We start from the raw sequence: 19,050 nt of genomic DNA, 5'->3' as shown, positions 1-19,050 counted from the left end.
GAGAGAGAGAAAGAAAGAGAGAGTGAGAGGCTAGGGACCACCTGGAAGGGGGTTGAAGAGAGCCATCGAGAGCCAGAGAAGAAAAGGGTGGGAGATCGAGGGAAGGGTGTTAGCCTAGCTCGGAGTTACCCGGCGAATTTACGAATTCATGAGACCATCGAAGGAAAAGAGAGAAAGAGAGAGAGACAGAGGCCACTCCCGTCGAGGAACACTTTTTACGATGTGGTTTTCATGCCTTTCGTCGATCGTTGAACAATCGCCCGATCGTAGAAACGATTTTGCGAGAAGTAAAAAAGCGACGCGAGTGTGATACCGATTGTCTTTTATCGATCGAATCTCCGCGTACGATCTTTTTATTCGTTTTGTTAGTAACGATGTCTCTTTCCGTTACGAATTTACGACGTTAACGACGACGCGTTTGAAAATGCAACGAGCATTGGCAGTGAGTAAGACCACTTTTAAATCGAATTAGTTACGCTGGAGTTGAGAGGAATGAAAGAATCATCGAAATTAGGAAGGGTGCCTGGTGACATCATTTCATTAAATGGGGTGGCCATCTCTTTGATCCGTACCTGCCGACTACGATGTGGCCCATATGGTACATCCGGTATTGAAGACCTTGATGACCATCTAATGTTTTAAATACATAGATACATATGTATGTATATAATCCATTCATCATAGAATACATCATCAATAAATTAATGTCACCATAGACAAATGTATAAACTTAAACAATATATATATATATATGAACTTGAACAATATATATATATATATATATATATATATATATATATATATATATATACTATTGGTATATCTATATAATATGTAGGAATATTCCCGCGTTCGCAAATTGGAAAAGGGAAAGATTAAACGAGTCTCAGCGATATGAGCACGCATGCGTAACACAGTATTCTAATCGTTAACTCTGAACGAAATACGAGGATAAGATTCTCTTACACTATTCTCGCGTCTCGCATATCATAACAGTTACTATCCTTTCTCGAAGGTAAGAAATACTCGTACGATCGTTCTACACACATGCATAGAGTATACATTTAAACATTTATATGTATACATATATATATATATACATATATATATACATATGTGTATATATATAAATATATATATATATAATATATATTGTATGTATAGAACTAATACCTGTATGTACTCATGTGTTCGCAAAAGCTTACAGTAAGCGAATTATTGAATAAAACATGAGAGAGTTAGCCGTGAGTGTCGCGACTCGAAGGCGACGAAATGAAAAGTTAATGGCGTTAAAGAGCGCGCTTATCACTCGCCAATTAACTTCCAGCAGAGAAAAAGCCTCGGCACTTCGCTTCCACTTCCGTTTACACTTCCAGCAAGTAGCGAACGCCACCTTCTCTCTTCGTTTACTTCCTTCTCTCTTTCTCTCTCTTTCTGTCTCTTTCTCTCTCTCTCTTTCTTTCTCTCTCTCTCTCTCTCTCTCTCTCTCTCTCTCTCTCTTTTTCTCGTACCAACGGGGTTGTTTCTCTCAGCATGAGACGCGACTCAAATATATTAATATGAATGCGTGGTGTTAATATACGTAGAAGAAACGCATCAGCCCCCAGGATATTTCTCGTTTAAATATACATGAGAAGTCGCGCGAACCTCCCTCTCGCTAGGACGGCGCCGGCCGAGTCGAAGTGAAAAGTTAAAAGCGTTAAAACTGCCTCTTATCGAGTTGCCAATTAAGCCTCATGAATCGTAGAAGCTACTTCTTCTACGATGATACCCTTGTAAAGAGAAAGAAAGAAAAAAGAAAGGTGAGAGAAAAAATAAATGGACTTTTTTTCAAAAGAAATATTTATAGATATTCTTTCCTTTTTCTCTTGTCTTTTTTTCCTTTGTTTCATTCTATCTTTTTTATTTTTTTTTCTCATTTTTTTTTTTTTTTTTTCTTAATAAGAATTATTTTACAAAATACCTACAAGATCATAACAACATAACAGTTTTTAACGTTAAGGATATTTAATAATGTGTGACCAGTGTCAAGACGAGTAATTCAAGATAATAGCATTGTTTTCATCTACCCTTTTATTTTGGCTGGCTTCCTGGGATTTAGAGGGTTGCAGATAAAATGACAAAAACCTACCTGTTTTCTTTGGTATCCTTTACAAATGTTGCAATGGAATGACCAGAGTCGTGTATCGAATACCAGTCGATCCTGTGTTTTGTATGTATCTACGTCAAAGACTGATCTTGTAATCATATTACAACGAACGATATGAGAAAGGTTTATACTTAAACACGTTTTTTCGATGGCTTCTATTTTCAAATACTATTTTCAAATTGCAATGGAAAATGTTCGTTTTCTTTTTCTTCTCTTATTTATTGTTATTATCATCGATTATCAAAATAACGATCATTAACCATTAAATTAATTCAACATTCCATAAAATTTCATAGTACCCTTCGTTCCCATTATATCCATGAAATCATTAACGAAATCATTCGTTACACCAGGTAACTTATCGCGAAAAGACGTAAAAAATTTAGTTGGAAGCGTGCTGTTGCCTGGCAGCTGCTACAAAACGAAAGGAAAGTGTACAGTAGAGGTCGACATACGATAAAAGTCGTGGAATTAACGATCCCTTAAAACGCTCGTAAAATTTCTGAAGATAAGGATCCACCTTCGACTCACCTCTTTCGTCGTGGCTGCCTCTATCGGCTTGTATGTAAGCTATAGGTACGTGTATAAATGTGTATACTTACGTAGCCGTGAACGAACAAATTACACCTACACAAAGGATACCTTTCTTGATACTCACGAGTGCTTTCCAAAAATGTGACTTTTAGTAGGTGTACACATACATAAAGAAAAATAGTATCATATCTTGTAAGTACGTATTTATCTATGTGTTTGTACATAAGAATAGAAAGAGAAAGAGAAATAGAAAGAGAGAAAGAAAGGGAAAGAGAATGTACACAGAAAGATGGAGATAGACCAACACATAATCACACACATATACACAGTAATAGTATAGTTACACGCATACAAGAAGCTATCCTGTGCGATTCGTCGTGTGTACCGGTAAAATGAGCGTGAGCAAACATGTTGAACGAGGTGTACACGCGCGAATAATAAGTACGCTTGTATGTATGTGGGCCTTGCTCGTGTAGTAGGTAGGTAGGTACGGACCTCATACCGTGTCCAATGCATATTCATACGGTCATACATTATAGCGCACAGTGCACGGCCCGCAGTCCGGGGCTCTGATCTTAGATTAAGGTAAACGCCGGTTAAGTTAACGGCTAAACTTCCATAAGTCGGAAGACGTTCGCATGCGCATCATGGTGCAACGCAAAGATGCGCTTCTTCTTTATCTCTCTTTCTCTCTCTCTCTCTCTCTCTCTCTCTCTCTGTCTCTCTCTCTCTCTCTCTCTCTTTCTCTCTCTCTTTCTCTCTCCTTTTTATTCTCTTTTTCTTTTTTATCATCATTCTCTTCCATCCGTTCACTTTTCCATTTTATTATCCACTTTCGTCGCAGTGAACTTACATGTTATATAGATAGATATGTATATACATACAGAATATATATAAGTGTAAATACATAAGTACACGTTTTAGTCCGCTTAGCAACTCGATTCGATCTCATAACGTTTCGTTGTTACATTAAGCGCTCGTTAAGCTTGAGATGTTAGCTTAGAAATTTCTTAGTACGTGTTCGAAAGAGAAAAAAGAAAAAAAAAGAAAAAGAATTGGAAAGATCGATTAGATCGAATTTAATTGGCTTTATGATAGATCTTGATCAAATAGAAATGATTCCAATGCCTCAAGCATAAATACGATTTGTTAATATCCTTTACTTTTATGCTCGTTATGGAGGGATTCACGTAAGATATTCGACTTTTCACGGAGGGAAGAAGCGCACACGGGAAGTTAATTAAGTCAAACATAAAGGAGCCGCTTAATAAACGCGAGTACGCGAGAAGCAAGAGAAGCGGACGTTACCTAAAGCGAGTGCCTTGCTAAATCGCCGATTCATCATCACCGATTTCGAAAGGTATTCGTTACTTTTCTGCTCGCATGAATTACAAGAACGTTGAGTTATTCTGCAACTAATGTAATTACGTTTTATATATCTACGTGTGTTTAGGAAATCTTATTAGTTAAACTTATTACCTATCGAATGGATTATAATGAGTAGCAGGATATTAGGTAAATTGAGAAGTGTTTGAGTAAGAATATATTCAAGACGAATGAAATATACAAAATATAGAAAAAGAAAAAGAAATATTAATAATAATAATAATAATAATAATAATAATAATAATAATAATAATCGAGTAAAAAAATATGATTCTAAATGAATTGAGTGGAATTAAATCAGTAGTAGTTAAAAAGTGACAAACGAGTGATTAAGAACGTTTCCTTCCTTTAACGATTTGGACACCCTCAAAGGAAATCCCTTCTCGATAAATTTAATATCGATTCATAGTAGGAAACTAAAAAAGACTTTTACGAGTCATCATGAAAGCATTTTACGAAATTGTAGCCTTGTTCTTGGGGGTTGGGGTTAAGTTATTTTCCAACTCCCTCTGTCTGCTTTATACCCGTACTCGTTAGATAGAGCTAACGCGTGAAAGGAAAGAAAAAGCATTTCTACGTAACGGTGCTAGTTTTCTATAGCAATTAAGATAATATTTGCATTCGAGGGAGAGTCAAGGGTGGAAGGGGGGGGGGTAGGGGGTCGTGATTTCCTGCAGGTGTTTTAATCGTTCGGAGTGTAACGAGCAAATTCTCGTTACAAAGTGTAAGCGTTATATGTGTTCGTGCGTTTATATGTGTACCGTACGAGTCACGCTTGCACACCTTGCTCGTGTTTTTTTTCATCCATTTAAATGAATTTACTTAAATAAATGGATATATGATTGATGCTTAAAGATAGGAAAGGTTTCGTAGATTTCTTAAAGCTCGTCCATTAAATTATCTTCTTTAACAAAATATTCTTTCGACAGAGATATATATTTAATTCTTATTCTCTAGGAAAAATATTTTTTTTTTCATTTTTGCCATTTAAGTCTTTCGATGGTCTTCGAATAAATTTGAACTATTATATATTATTATGACTGATTTCTGAATAAGTAATGTATCATTGTAATAAATTTTTTACTTAAAACACTTATACCTGATTATAGATCAACTTAATATTTGAATGATCGAAAACACGCAAGAGAGTTTTATCTTCGACGGTTCCTAAGAGTTTTTACATACACGAGTTAAAAGAGGCATCAGAAAAATAGTGGGGAAAAAAACACGCGAATACAAGTGGCGCATATGACACATCGAGGGGGTCCGTTTACGCCTTAGTATTACGCGGGTGCTCGGTGGAGGGTCGTTTCCGAGGGGTGAGAATTAGTCTGGTAAAGAGGAAACGGGAGAAGGAGAGAAAAAGAGAAAGAGAAAGAGAAGGGGGGTCTTTACGTTACCGCTATTAGATCTTTCTCATGCTGATAAAACTGTATAATGGACTTAATCGCTTTGCGACTCGTAGCGTGGCTACATTTTTCGTTCCTCTCTTTATTTTCATGCCTCCCGGTCACCGTGCGTAGCCGTTCGCCTTATCTCGATGACGTATCTGCCATTTTTTTCATCCACCTTTCGGTGGTTCCACCCCTACTCTTGTTTCTTCTCGTTCTGTAATGTAGGCAGGTAATAGGTTTAGGTAATTCAAAGCTCTAGTTTTCATTATATTCTTAGATGTCTTCCCTTTAGTCGTGTAGTTATATAATTTGTGTATATAGATTGTAAAATAATTTATTAAATTAATTAAGTGATATTGTAACAGATTTTTTCATGACAATTTTTATTAAGAATAAAGGAAAATTACCAAAGTCGAAATCTCTCTATTTGTGTGAGACCACCGACTTATTTTGTTATATAAATTCTGCAAACTATTGATAAGTTGGACAATTATTTCAGAATAATACTATGAAACTATGGAATCATTTGTTATCGAGCATTAGTAAGTTACGCGTTGATTTCTATTTTTGTGATTTTCAAAAATTGTTTCAACATGTCTTTTCTTCGATATGACTTAATTTTTAAATTAGTAATTATTCTTTTTTAATTTTTAATTTTTGTGAAAATAGAGTAGAAGTAAAATCCTATACGTTTTTTCTTTTAATTGTTTCTTAAAGGTAATAAAAAATGATATGTTTCTAAAACAATTCTCTTTCTCGAAACTAGATCCCACATGTTCTAATAATCGAAACATTTTTCATCGAATACTTTGATGGAATTAAACTATTTCCGTAAATTTTTAGATTATAGACGATAGTAAACTATAAAAGAAATGAAAAATCATGATTTCATGAATCGATAGTAAGGGCGATAGAAACAATGAAAACAAAAAAAAAGGATGGAAAAAAAATACTGAAACGTTTAAAGTTTTTAAAAGAACTTTACTACGTTTACTCAATAAAAAATACGGAAAGAGGGATAAATAAACTTGCAGCATTTGTAAACAAAACTAACAAAGTTTTGAAATTTATATATACACAATTTCCTAAGTATTTTTGTTTTAAAATAAACCTATTTAAATAAATTAAAATAAATCTGTGTTCAAATATACAATTTTATTGCATAAACGAGATCTGTTTTATATAAAAAAAACAAAACAAGATATTTTTATCAGACAAACTTAATATACGAGAAATAGGGGATTGTCCAACTTCAGAACACTTTTACTAAACCATAATTTTTGACATTTCTTCGTAAATTCGAAAATGCTTTTCATTTTATTTATTTATTTTTTTTTTTTATCAATTACATCAAGGTGACTTTATCAAAGAATCAGAGAATCTTTCACCGTTAAAAAATTAACTTTAACGTTAACATTAAGAAAATTATACCAATATATAATAAAACCTAAATTCCGATTTTTTTGATCATTTTTAACAATTTTATAATTTTACAATTTGTGTACTCTCTATAACTACTTTTCGACGTTTTACCATTTCTGTTTACATATTTCGTTTCACTTTTGTACGATTTACTTACTCGAAGTACCTACGTGAGACCAACGAACGCAAATCGCATTCGTGATATCAGTAGCTGCCGATCGGAAAAGTTTAAGATATTCTTCCCTTCTTGTCTGAATCGAAGACAGCAATTTGCATGTTGTATACCGATATTGGGAGCCGGTGGCGTTCGGAATTCTTTTCGAAACCACTTACGATACAGATCGACTTGCAATGCTCGAGGTCGTGCAAGTCAATGCCAGGGAATAAGTGTGCGCGCGTGAATGTTGCTGTTGAAGATAAATGCACAGTACTTTCCTCTCATCCTCCTTTCCTTGATATTCTCCTTAAATCAACGTGGAACGAAGCTGCTGCTTAGAACCGATCCGAATTGAATTCAGCTATGTTTGTAGGTACCTGCTTGAACTTCTTCACTGATAACTAATTGCTGAGAAACCTGGTTTCTCTCTCCCTCTCTCTCTCTCTCTCTCTCTCTCTCTCTCTCTCTCTCTCTCTCTCTCTCTATTTCTCTTCTTGAAAAGCCATGATACGCTGTTACGTGCATGTATTTCGCAAGTGCTCGTTTTGCTGTGAATTTAGCTCGCGACCAGTAAGTAGAAGCGAAGTTTTGGTATTAACTCGAGCCATTTGAAACTGAGGAAACTGACTCCTCTAGGAGTTTCTTCTTCAACCTACCTCCTTCTTCTCTCCCTCTTCCCCCCCCCCTCTCTCTCTCTCTATACTCTTCTTATCACTCTCCCTGCCTCGCATGCGCCTGTGTGCACGTATACCTTCTTCCCTTAGTTGTCCACCAAACGAACTCCTACGTCTTCTTGGAACGACTCATTAGCATAGAAATAGCAGTAAACTCGTGGCTAGCTTACCGAGCCAACAGCGTGTAAAATAACCGCTAAGTTGTCAAGACAATGCTTCTACCAGAAGCGAAGGTACCAAACGCAGTAACAACGAAGAAACGTGCAAGTCCAAAGTCTAAATAGTGCCACGGGCTAAGTCCCTCGCGAATTATTTCCTTTCCGTCGCGCCATTGTCCACGACGAAGCGAAACGTCATCCAACTTCCGTTCTTCTTGTATCTCTCTATTTCTCTCTTACTTTGTCCGTTTTCTTGTGTATCTTTCTTTCTCTTTTTTCTTTTTATTGACTTTGTATAAGTTATTGGAATAATAATATAATCTTTATTAATCTACTAATTAATATAAAATTTTAATTTAATTTAATTTAATTTAATTAAAACTAAAGATTTATATCTATATTAAAATAAATAATCCCTTCTCATTTATTATTATGAACAAAATGAGTTGAACGTAAAGTATCGAAAACTCGTAAACAAAAAGATATTTTTCAAGTTGGCAACTTCGTAATCCCAACGAAGAAGGCCAGAATAGACGATCTTGTCACGCGATCTCCTTGTTAAAAGCGTTATACGTCGTTCAAAGGCGACTTAATGCCGGCAGCTAGAGCGCGTACAGTGGGTGTGACGAAAAAGTACTAGTGTTTGACCGTGATTTATTGGCCTCTTGAATTTGCACTGTATCGCTAATCGACGTCCTCAGTTTTACCGTGAGAAATTCCAACTTCGTGAGCCCGAATTATAGAAATTTATGATATTACACAAATATTCTAAAAAAAAGCAAAAGTTTGGAAAGTTTCCTGATAATTTTTAATATCAGAATGACTACATCGTTACGGAAAATCACGCAGCTTCGATCTTTCCTAATAGTGTATATTTAGATATAAAAAACGATTTAAAAGTTAAGATTATGGATAAATTTCTTGTGTTCTGATTCGCGAACACAATTTATATAACAGAACAGAACGAAAATTTCATCGGTCTAGCCAATAGGACCGCCCATAATGATAACCTAAAACTACCGTAATGATAACCGATAACAATCTCACAGGAAGTCGTGAGGTGCGTTCTACCGTCGACGGTATGGGAAAATAAAAAAAACATGGCGAAATATTAACCGCTCAATGGAGGTCGTCGCGTGTATTCGACGAGCAAAGAGTAAAGAGCGAAAGAAATAGAAATAGAAAAAGAGAGAGAGAGAGAGAGAGAGAGAGAGAAAGAGAATGAGAGAGAAAAAGAGAAGAAGAGAAAAAAAGATCGAGAGACCAAGAGTCGTTATAAAAAACGATTCTTAATTGCGAACGGGATAATTTCTTGTCTTTTTTTAACATCTAACGTTTCAAAAAGGTTCCGTCGAACCTCGTCGTTGTCGAGAAAATCATCTTCCTCTCTCTTTCTTTCTTTCTCTTTCTTTTTCCAGAACGAGCGTTTCCCTTCGGTCGACACCTACAACATCGAAGCACCTCTTTTTTCTCCTTTGTGAAACGCAATTAAACCAATTACCGCGACCAACGGAGAAATGAACGTACTGGAGTTACGTAAAGTAATTGGACGAAGACGACTTGAGGTTCATACACTTGTATATTCTATGTATACATACATAGATAGGCTATTCCGCATCTTTCTCTTTCTCTCTTTCTTTGTGCATGCTCGCGGATTTCCTAAAACGATAATTAACGAGTTATTAAGCGCCGGCTATTCCGCATACGATGATGCCTCTCTTCTACTCGTCATTATCCGCATGTTTCACACGAGCCTCCGGGTGAAATCTTCGAGGCGATCCGTCATAGATAGGAAAAGCGTATATAGGTAGTACTAGAGTTCGTCCTCGTCAGTTCACGTAATTCTCCTTTCGAGAGCACACTCGTGAGATTACAGTATGTGACGACGAAAAATATGACAACGGAATAATCGTTTACATTTGTCTATATTTTTATTCTTCTTTTTCTTCCTCTTTTATTCCTCGAGCTTTTAAAGACAGGATGCAATTATATTCGGTCTTAAATGTTATCGTTAAAAGAAAAACGCGTTCGCCTAAACTCTCTCAGCTGTTTCCTATCTTCTCTTTATATTGTCCTTTGAATCTTGTTGGATAATTATCGAAAAGAGCAACTTGTACGTTTCTATTAGTATCGTAAAATTGCTTATTCCCTCTTCTTCTTCTTCTTCTTTTCCTTCTCCTTCTATTCCTCTTCATCTTGATACTAGTTTGGTTCGCAAAGTTTTACGAGCTAACCGTCTTCCTCTTTTAATAGTTTAGTCGGCTTTCATTTTATAGTTGAGAACCGCTAAGAGGCCTTCATAATTAGCTTTATGAAGTTCGCTACGTAGCCGAACGATAATACTCAGATAAGGTAGTTACATTACGTACATATGTACGTAAGTACTAAGGGCATAGAACATAGCAGGTGAACGTAGATACGTACACGATGCCTAAGACTACCGCTCGCACGTGAAAGCGCTTATTAGCCGGTTTTACTTTTCTACGATCCTGTCGCGGCTTAACAAAACGTCGTTATTTTTTACGGTGCCCTGCGTTTTCCAAACAAATTGACGCCAGTCTGCGATATCCTCGAAGGTTCTTTCCTAATTAACTTAACGAGAACTTCTAACGTCTGTGTATGTACCTACTTAAGTAATGTTTTCGTTGCTCCGCAAGAAAGAAACGAGTCGGTCATATAAACCAAAAAAAAAAAAAGAGAAAAAAATAATTCAAACATCGAAATCGAATTTCTCTATTTTGCTTATTTCTTATCAAGAAAATTTCTATGAAGGGTCTACTTTGATTTCTTTAATAGTCATTATCAAACGTACATAACTCTTCGAACTCACGTTTCGAGAGTCGAGAGATACCTGTAGGAGTCTAAGATCATCCCGTCTCTTTCTCAGGAGATGCTGGAGAACCGCGTGATTGCACGTCTACGGCTGGACCATGATGGCCGCTTTGAGCACGGCTATTGGTCGATGGGTAATCACACGGTCCCCCTTCTTTCTTCTCTTCTCTTTCTTTCTCTCTTTCTTTCTTTCTCTTTCTTAACGTTCTTCGAGATACCTACCGCCACTCTCTGTGTATGTGTGTGTGTGCTAAGCCCCGGTACTGTCATTACCTACTCATTTTTTGTTTCAGCGGCATTTAATTTGAATCGCCTCCCCTCTCACTCTCGTCGTTCAACCGGAATCATCCCTTACCTCATAGAAAGACAGCTCGCTCGACTTCTCCAACAACACCCTACCTACATCATTTTCTCTCTCTCTCTCTCTCTCTCTCTCTCTCTCTCTCTCTCTCTCTCTCTTTCTCTCTTTCTCCTTTTCTTTCGTTGGTTAAGAATCGCAATCTCTTTTTTATCATTAGTTTCTCCATAAATCTTTTGCCCGACTTTCATATCACATGACATATGCATTTAATTATCAGGATTAAATTAAGCAAATCGACCGTTCTATCAATTTCTCACACTTATGATGGTGGAAATTGTCTTAACGATATCTTGATCGATTTTCATTCTTCGATCAAGTAAATTTTTATATACTTTACTTGAGCACGTAATATGAAATACGTGCCGATCGAATAAATAGAGAAAGCCGCGATCCGAATTGGGATAACGAGTAGGACCGGTAAGAACGTGCGATCCTCTTGAAGATGTTTTTTTTTTTTTTTTTTATTCTCTTGGTCGATTTCGAGATGAAGTTCTACGCGTTCCTACGTCTTGAATGAACGGCTCCCTGGGGGCACATGTAGTAGTTTCGATCCTTATGAGAGGATAGAAAAAGACAAAGGTATATGTATGTGTGTATATGTATATATGCATACACATGTTCCTACGTAAGTATAAGCTACTATGTTGAGAAGAAATCTTTTGGTCAATGAAGTGAGGAGAAAGGGCGAGGAAAAGGGGAGGGAAAGGACGACTGAAAGAACCGACTGAAATCTCTGAATGAGTGTAATCTTAAGCACCGAGGGGGTAGCTGAAAAGAAAATAAAAAAGAGAGACAAAGCATATTTTCTGTTTCTTTGTCTCTCTCTCTCTTTCTTTCTCTCTTTCTCTCTCTCTCTCTCTTTCTCTCTTTCTCTCTCTCTCTCTCTCTCTTTCTACTATCTATCTATCTATCTATTTCTCTCACACTTAAGATGAAAAAAAAGAAGAAGACAAAAGGGTGATCGTGATGAAAGGTACACACACATCTGAACGTATACGTGCTCTCCCTACGCTTGCAGTATCTACACGTACATGTAGAAGAGAGAAGGAGAGAGAAAGAGATAGATAGAGAGAAAACCATGCGGCATGGAACGATACGAAATTATAAGAAATGAAATGACACACCCGCTGCGGATTATCTCTCGAAAACGACTTATTAAGGCTCCGGTGCTTCGAAGATGCGTCTGAACTATCTTCCATCCTTTTCTGCATTAGGTGAATTCGTATGTACTTATATACCTATATAGAAGCTGTGTGAAATTACGAACGGATAACGTTGCATCTTTCTTTCTCTCTTTCTCTTTTTCTCTCTTTCTCTTTTTATCTCTTCTCCCCTTTTACGTCGACGACGACGTGGAATGTCTCTGCGAAGAGAGAACACGAAGAACGCTACACGAATGATATATAATTTCAATGATCAATCGTATGAACGTCGTTTAATTTTTATAATGATCCGCGCCGCTTCTATATATTCTCTATAGGAAGAACTCGTTCGATGAACGGCGTGTATCACTCAAGAACGACCAACGAAATAAAAGGAAAATAACAGTAAGTAAAAAGAAATATACTAAAAAAGAAAATGATCGCGAAAGGGACGTAGGGCGAAACGAGCGTTTGTGATTACTACGGTTTCAATGTTTTGGAGTCATCAGCTGGGAGTATATGATTTAGGAACGTATATATATATACGTTCGTATATGCTACACACACACACACACACACACACACACACACACACACACATATATATATATATATAGCGTATATAGTAAGGATGATATTTGGGAAGAAACAAATTTAATAGAATTTTTTCTTAACACTTTTTCACATCGTTTATCAGTATCTTATTCGTTTTTGTATTTCAGAATGAAAAATATTTTATTCTGCATGATTCGCATCAAATATCGTGATTTTTCGTCGTAGTCTTAAAAAAGTCAGTTGCTTTGGCAGTGGGTGTGCTGTCTACTCTCCAGACAACAAGGACGAGGATGAGGATGGGCTCGGACAGGTCCTGTTCGACCAGACGGTTATCTAAACACGGAAATAATGACCAAGTCTTATCGTCTTCACGAAGGTGCTACAACTTCTAATTATATTAGTGAAACTTCTAGACTTTTACGTCTTTATCTTTTTCTTTTTCTTTCGAAGTAAGCTCATACGTAACGTTTCGCAAAGACAATCATCATAGTTACAATTTATGTTCTTTCCTTCCTGCAAGAAAAGACGGGCATGTTTACAACAAAAGGAATAATATCTTAGCGATTAAAAATATTACGTTTTATTACCGGAGATACCTACTAAATAGGAGACGGGAGGGGTGGCAGTTCGAGTTCGTTCGCGTTGCACTGTAATTACGATGCACTGAATGCACCAGGGATCAAGATAATTTAATATAAAGAAGCGTAAACTCTAGAAGAAGAGAGCGGTAATCTCCGAGTCCCATTCGATTTAATACTCTTTGCGCGCTCGTTATATCGCGCACGAGTTGAATTCCAAGGGCTACCTCGACTTCATTTGCACCTGTTATCTTTCTTTTTTTTGTACGGTACAAGCATACATCTCCCTCTCCCTTTTTCCTCTTTCTCTCTCTTTTTCTATTTTTATTTTCAAGTTTCATATGTCTCCAATAGAATCTAGATAACATTGGATGGGAACGTAATTTCCCGTCAATAATATTCCATAGAATTGCTCGTATTTGTTTATTCTGGTTTATTTTTTTAGTTTGTCGTTAAAAACTCGAAAAGGATAGAAAAAAAGAAAAGATAAAAAGAGGGGGAGAAAGGGTAGAGGAAACAGCAGCTTGCATCGTACACGAAAGGACTCTGCGTGCGTGGACGCATACGTGTTGGACATTCACATACGCTTAGCGAAACAATTAGGTGATTTTATCGCGGTGCACCACTGCTGCATTCTGTCCCCTTCGCGGTGAGCCCCAAGCAAACCGGAAGCTGCGGTGGGGTAGGGTAGATCCCTCTCCCTTCCTCCCCCTTCTCCTTCTCCTCTACTCGACAGCAACACTTCCGGTGACGTTCATTAACGCTCGCTGGAGACCACAGCACGGATTTGTTGGCCCGTAATTGTTGCACAGTTAATTCCTTTCAAAGTATACCAACATAATTCATTTATTTTTATCTCGCTTTCGACAACGTTCTCCGAACGCATACATACAACTTACTCATTTGATAATAATTTCTGATATAGAGACCATAGGTAAGGAAAGATTTCATTTAATCTTCACTGAGAGATACATTTTGGCATGATTCTTTAATATCACGCGTTTAGAAAGAACGGCGAACTCACAAACACCTGCACCACACCTGTTACTTGCAATTGATAGGCGGTAAAATTCTTAAGACAGCTACAGGTAGTTCATTTCGTCACCTAAATTACTGTTCTTTTCGAATCCTTTTTAGAAGAACAACAGAGAAAAAGGAGGAAAGAAGGAAAGTTTTTTCGAGGCTTAAGCGGTCGATGTTCGTGGTAATTTTTGGGTAGAAAGCAAAACCTTTCGGGAGTTTGCCTGATACAACGAAGTCACTCGTTTAAGAGACTTTTCATGCTGGTAATCGAGAAAATTGGTAAAGTACGGCTCGCGCGGAAATCCGCGGTAATAGCCGATGTGGCTCTGACAGCGGCCTGTTAATTTATCGACCAAAATAACAGGGGGCACCTTAACCGCAAATCACTTTTTAAATGTATCGTTTCGCCACCGAAACTTTTCCCTTCTTTCATTTATACTTTGTCAGTACAGGTAATAAGTAACTACGTGAGAGTTCATTTCGAAAAGTTTCGACCATGTAATGATCGCATAAAGTAACTTATGTTTTCAAATTCGTCTTTCGATATAACTAATCATTTGCACGATAAACGTGAAAACGATCGTGAAAGGTACAACGTCAAGAAAGAGAAAGAAAGAAAGAAAGAGAGAGAGAAAGAGAGAGAGAGAAAAAGAGAGAGAAAGACAGTCTAAACATCGTTCGAAACATTATCTCAATCGTTATCTATAGCTACCTATCTATCTATTCATTTATCGGAGAAAGATTTTTTATTCTTTTCTTATATAGCATTTCTATTTCCTATTAAATCGTGCCGGATATGACGTAGCAGCTGAAAGATTTCGAGAAAGGAAAAGAAGAATTGGTGGACCGACTTGTTCGCGATGCCCATTAAAAAGAGATTTCTGAACGTTATACCCTTAGGCTTTGCGCTCTCTCTCTCTCTCTCTCTCTCTCTCTCTCTCTCTTTCTCTGTCTATCTATCTATCTCTCTCTCTCACTCTCTCTCTCCCACTCAAGGAGATCCACGTGAATGGAGCTGGGTATAATTGGATCCATAGAGAAGGCACCGACAGGCCCTTATATAACTATACTACGAGAATTTTCACTAATTTCGTCCAATTTTCGGAGACATTGTTTTTTTTTGTCCCGTTCACCTTTAAGCAAAATAAAAAGAGAAGCCCCCAGGCGCTTTTGACGTAGTTTGACCTGCGGATTCCGTGATTGTTGGATGGCCATCATTGACAACACATCTACAATCCATCATAGTTTTCAAAGGAATAGAAGGAAGATAACGAATCTATATAGAAGATAAAGGGAAAAAAAAGTTATTTCATAGTGGCTCTTTCGGTGGGCTCCACGGTAGCGCCAATTTCTTTTCACAATTCATTTCATCTTGCATTCCATCGTTATTTGTTCTCTATTTGTGAGCTATATATATATATATATATACATAGACAGAAATAAATATATATAGATACATAGATAGAAGGAAAGAGAAATGATAATATCTAAAATATAAAAAAAATAAAAGAAAGGAAAATAACGTTAAAATGCTGGAAGTATCCCCGTAGAATCGAAAAACACCGCAGTCGGTCCTCTTTTCAACAAGGAATACGAGTCGACGTGAAAAGTGGATGATGCTCCTGTTCGTTAAAGAGAAAAAGAGGCAGAAAGAGAGAGAGAAAGAGAGAAAGAGAGAGAGAGAGAGAGAGAGGGAGAGAGAGAGAAAGAAAAAAACATCACTCATAACAGATGGTTCGTACGGCCGAGAACGATGGCATAAGGTAAAAGAAGGTGTCCCTCTGACTTCTTTGCAGGATGGTGAAAAAACGTATAGACTTGGTAAAGAGGAGAGGAAGAGGGGAGAAAGAGGGTATACAAGAGGCCATTTTCATTCCGGCACGTTAATCGATGTCCAGAAAATTAGATTAGTGCACTTCATCGTCGCCACGTCGACGATGCATACCTCGACACGGAATATAATACTGACTAACGACTTTCGCCGGTGCGTTAAGCGCTTTCATTGTTCTCCCGCGGAAGTTCGCCGGTGAGCCGGAAACTCTCGCACCGGCCGCAGTCATTTTCACTGTCGTGAATGACAGAGCATGTTCATTAATGTCGATTATCGTTCCGACCGCTCGTATTCCTAGAAAATGATTGGAAAGTCGTAAAGGGAAAGGGAGGAGGGAAAGAGAGAGAGAGAGAGAGAGAGAGAGAGAGAGAGAGAGAGAAAGAGAGAGAGAGAATATTCGTTCGTATTCTCTAACAGAAATTCGATTATACGATCGATTGATCGATGAACGTGAATTATTTTTTAGTTATTAAATATAAGAAAAGATATTTATCTTGTCTCAATAGAATGTAAATAATTGTTTCATATTTTCTAACATACTATGACCGAACAAGGTTAAAAGAACGTCATTGAAAATTAGTCTGTTAAAGAAGAGAATAGAATGGAAGAAAGAGGGTATGTGTATATAAGGAACGCGACATCGATGATGTTAGTTTTATTCGTACTAATTATTGTCACTTATCGATCACGTATCATTTCTAAATAATTTCTTTGTTTTCAATAGATATAAACAATACGATATAATAAAATGATTAAATTAAAATAAATGTTGAGAATCAGTAAAAAGTATTATATGAGGGAAGAGCATACATAGAACGGACACAACAGTTAATGTTATTTTTTCCTTTTACTATAATTATTGTCACGTATCGATCGCTCATCATTTCTAAATAATTTCTCTTTTTTTCCAACATACTTATAATATAACAGACAGTTAAAAACAAAGTCGTTGAAAATCGAAGTGTGATAGCACAGAAGAGAATAAAGTGGAAAAAAGTGTAAAAGTGTATATATAGAAGAGACGCGATAGTTAAAGTTAGTTATTCTCGTATTATAATTATTGTTATTCATCGATTATGCATCGTTTCCAAAGAACTTCTTTATTTTCCATAACACTACAATACAACAGATGGTTAAAAGTACGTCGTTGAAAATCGAAATGTAACGTTAAAGAAGAGGATAGGGTAGGAGAAGGGTATATATATAAAACACATGACATTTAAAGTCAGTTATTCTCGAACTATAATTATTGTCACGTATAGATCCGACATAGTTTTCAAATAATTTCTTTGTTTTTCAAAAGACTACGACACAACAGACGGTTAGAAAAATATCGTTGAAAATCGAAGAAAAGGTAAGCGGTGAGGAAAGAAAGGGTTATATATGAGGGACGTGACGGACAAAGTTATTTTTTCTCGTGCTATAATTATTGCCGCGTATCGATCACGCATCGGTGGAGCACCAATGAGAGGCATTAGACCGGTGGAACGGCCGTACGCGAGGAGGAAGTTGCGGTTACGCCGTGCGGTCCCGTGTTTTCGCGGCCGAACGGCTATAGGAGCAATGACTAAAGAGAAAAGGAGAGACGAGAACAGCGCGACAGTGCTGATAAACGAAGAACAAAAATATAAAGAAATTAATTTAGATTTTATTATTTAGAAAATACGTTGAGAATTTATTTTCTCAAAGATCTACATTACATTTATAAAAATGAATAGAATCAAAATATCGGATAATTTTTTTCTTTGTCGAGGACGAAGGTTACGTACACGCATAGAAACATACACGTACGTACGTGCCATTGGCCGTAAGCAATCGCGCTGCCCTCTCCCCTCCCCTCCTCGTCCCTTCCTACCCCTTCTCTCCACTTGAAAACGGCGCGTTCGCCCACTTGAAGCCTAATTGTTACTTAATTATCCGTCCGTCCGCCATGCTGCGGTTTATACGCATTGCCGAGTCAATTATTACGAGGCGAGCGAGCGTAGCGATCCGCAGCCTTTTGATTTCAGGCGAAATTATATTATACACGTATATAGGGAGACATATGCATGTGTTCTCGCGAGTTCACTCCAATCTTCGATCAAAAAATATACATGTACATATACATATATATATATATATATATATATATATATACATATATATATATATATATACATATACATATATATTTACTACTGGAGAAGTGGCTCACAGTCCTAATAGTTTTTCATTTATTTCGTTCTGTTAAAATCTTCTCGGATCGTCAATTTCGAAATTGTACTCTCATTTTTTTCTTATTTCGTCTTAGAAATTTCTTCATAAACATACACATGTTTATCGAGATAAAAATGATCTTTGGTTAATCTAGATCTTCTTTGGAATAATCTTGAGAGAATAATTAACCTGTTAATCGGGTAAAATGATTTAATTAAAATAAGATTATACTTATCTTGAGATAAAAAGATAAATAAAACATTTGAAGAGTCCAGTGCTAGAGGGAGCTATACCACAACAGTAATATTATGAAATAGTAAGGCTTTTATGAGAAATAGTGTTTCAATAGAAATCGTGTAATTAGAACTGCTATTTTTTTTTTTTGTTTAAACTTATTAATATGAAGGTAGTGTATATGGGGAAATGTTTTACTTTTTATTATATTGTATTTTCTGTATACATAAATCTGAAGATTGAATTAAAAAAGAAGCTTTGCAAAATATTTTATTTAAGAGCCAGAAATTTTGCTAATTTGCATCTTACAATTATTAAAAAGACGTTATATCAATTTCTCTTTTTTATGATTAATTTATCTGAAGTTTTCTATTTCAATTAGAAATGCATGAACGTTCATTTACAGATAATTTTAATTTTTATT

General features: G+C 36.5%; 1 long non-coding RNA gene across 1 annotated transcript in view; it reads left to right on the top strand.

The window, feature by feature from the left end:
• The first annotated feature begins 211 nt into the window (after positions 1–211).
• The window catches only part of LOC124947046, a 42,170-nt gene continuing 23,331 nt past the window's right edge, over positions 212–19,050 (top strand). The window contains exon 1 of the long non-coding RNA XR_007100301.1: positions 212–658. This is a non-coding gene — a long non-coding RNA (uncharacterized LOC124947046). The remainder of the gene's footprint in view (positions 659–19,050) is intronic.

The sequence above is a fragment of the Vespa velutina genome, chromosome 2, assembly GCF_912470025.1.
Source record: "Vespa velutina chromosome 2, iVesVel2.1, whole genome shotgun sequence".
In the NCBI taxonomy this organism is placed as follows: Eukaryota; Metazoa; Arthropoda; class Insecta; order Hymenoptera; family Vespidae; genus Vespa; species Vespa velutina.
Note: the sequence above shows the minus strand (reverse complement) of the source record. Positions and strands in the feature narration are given on the sequence as shown.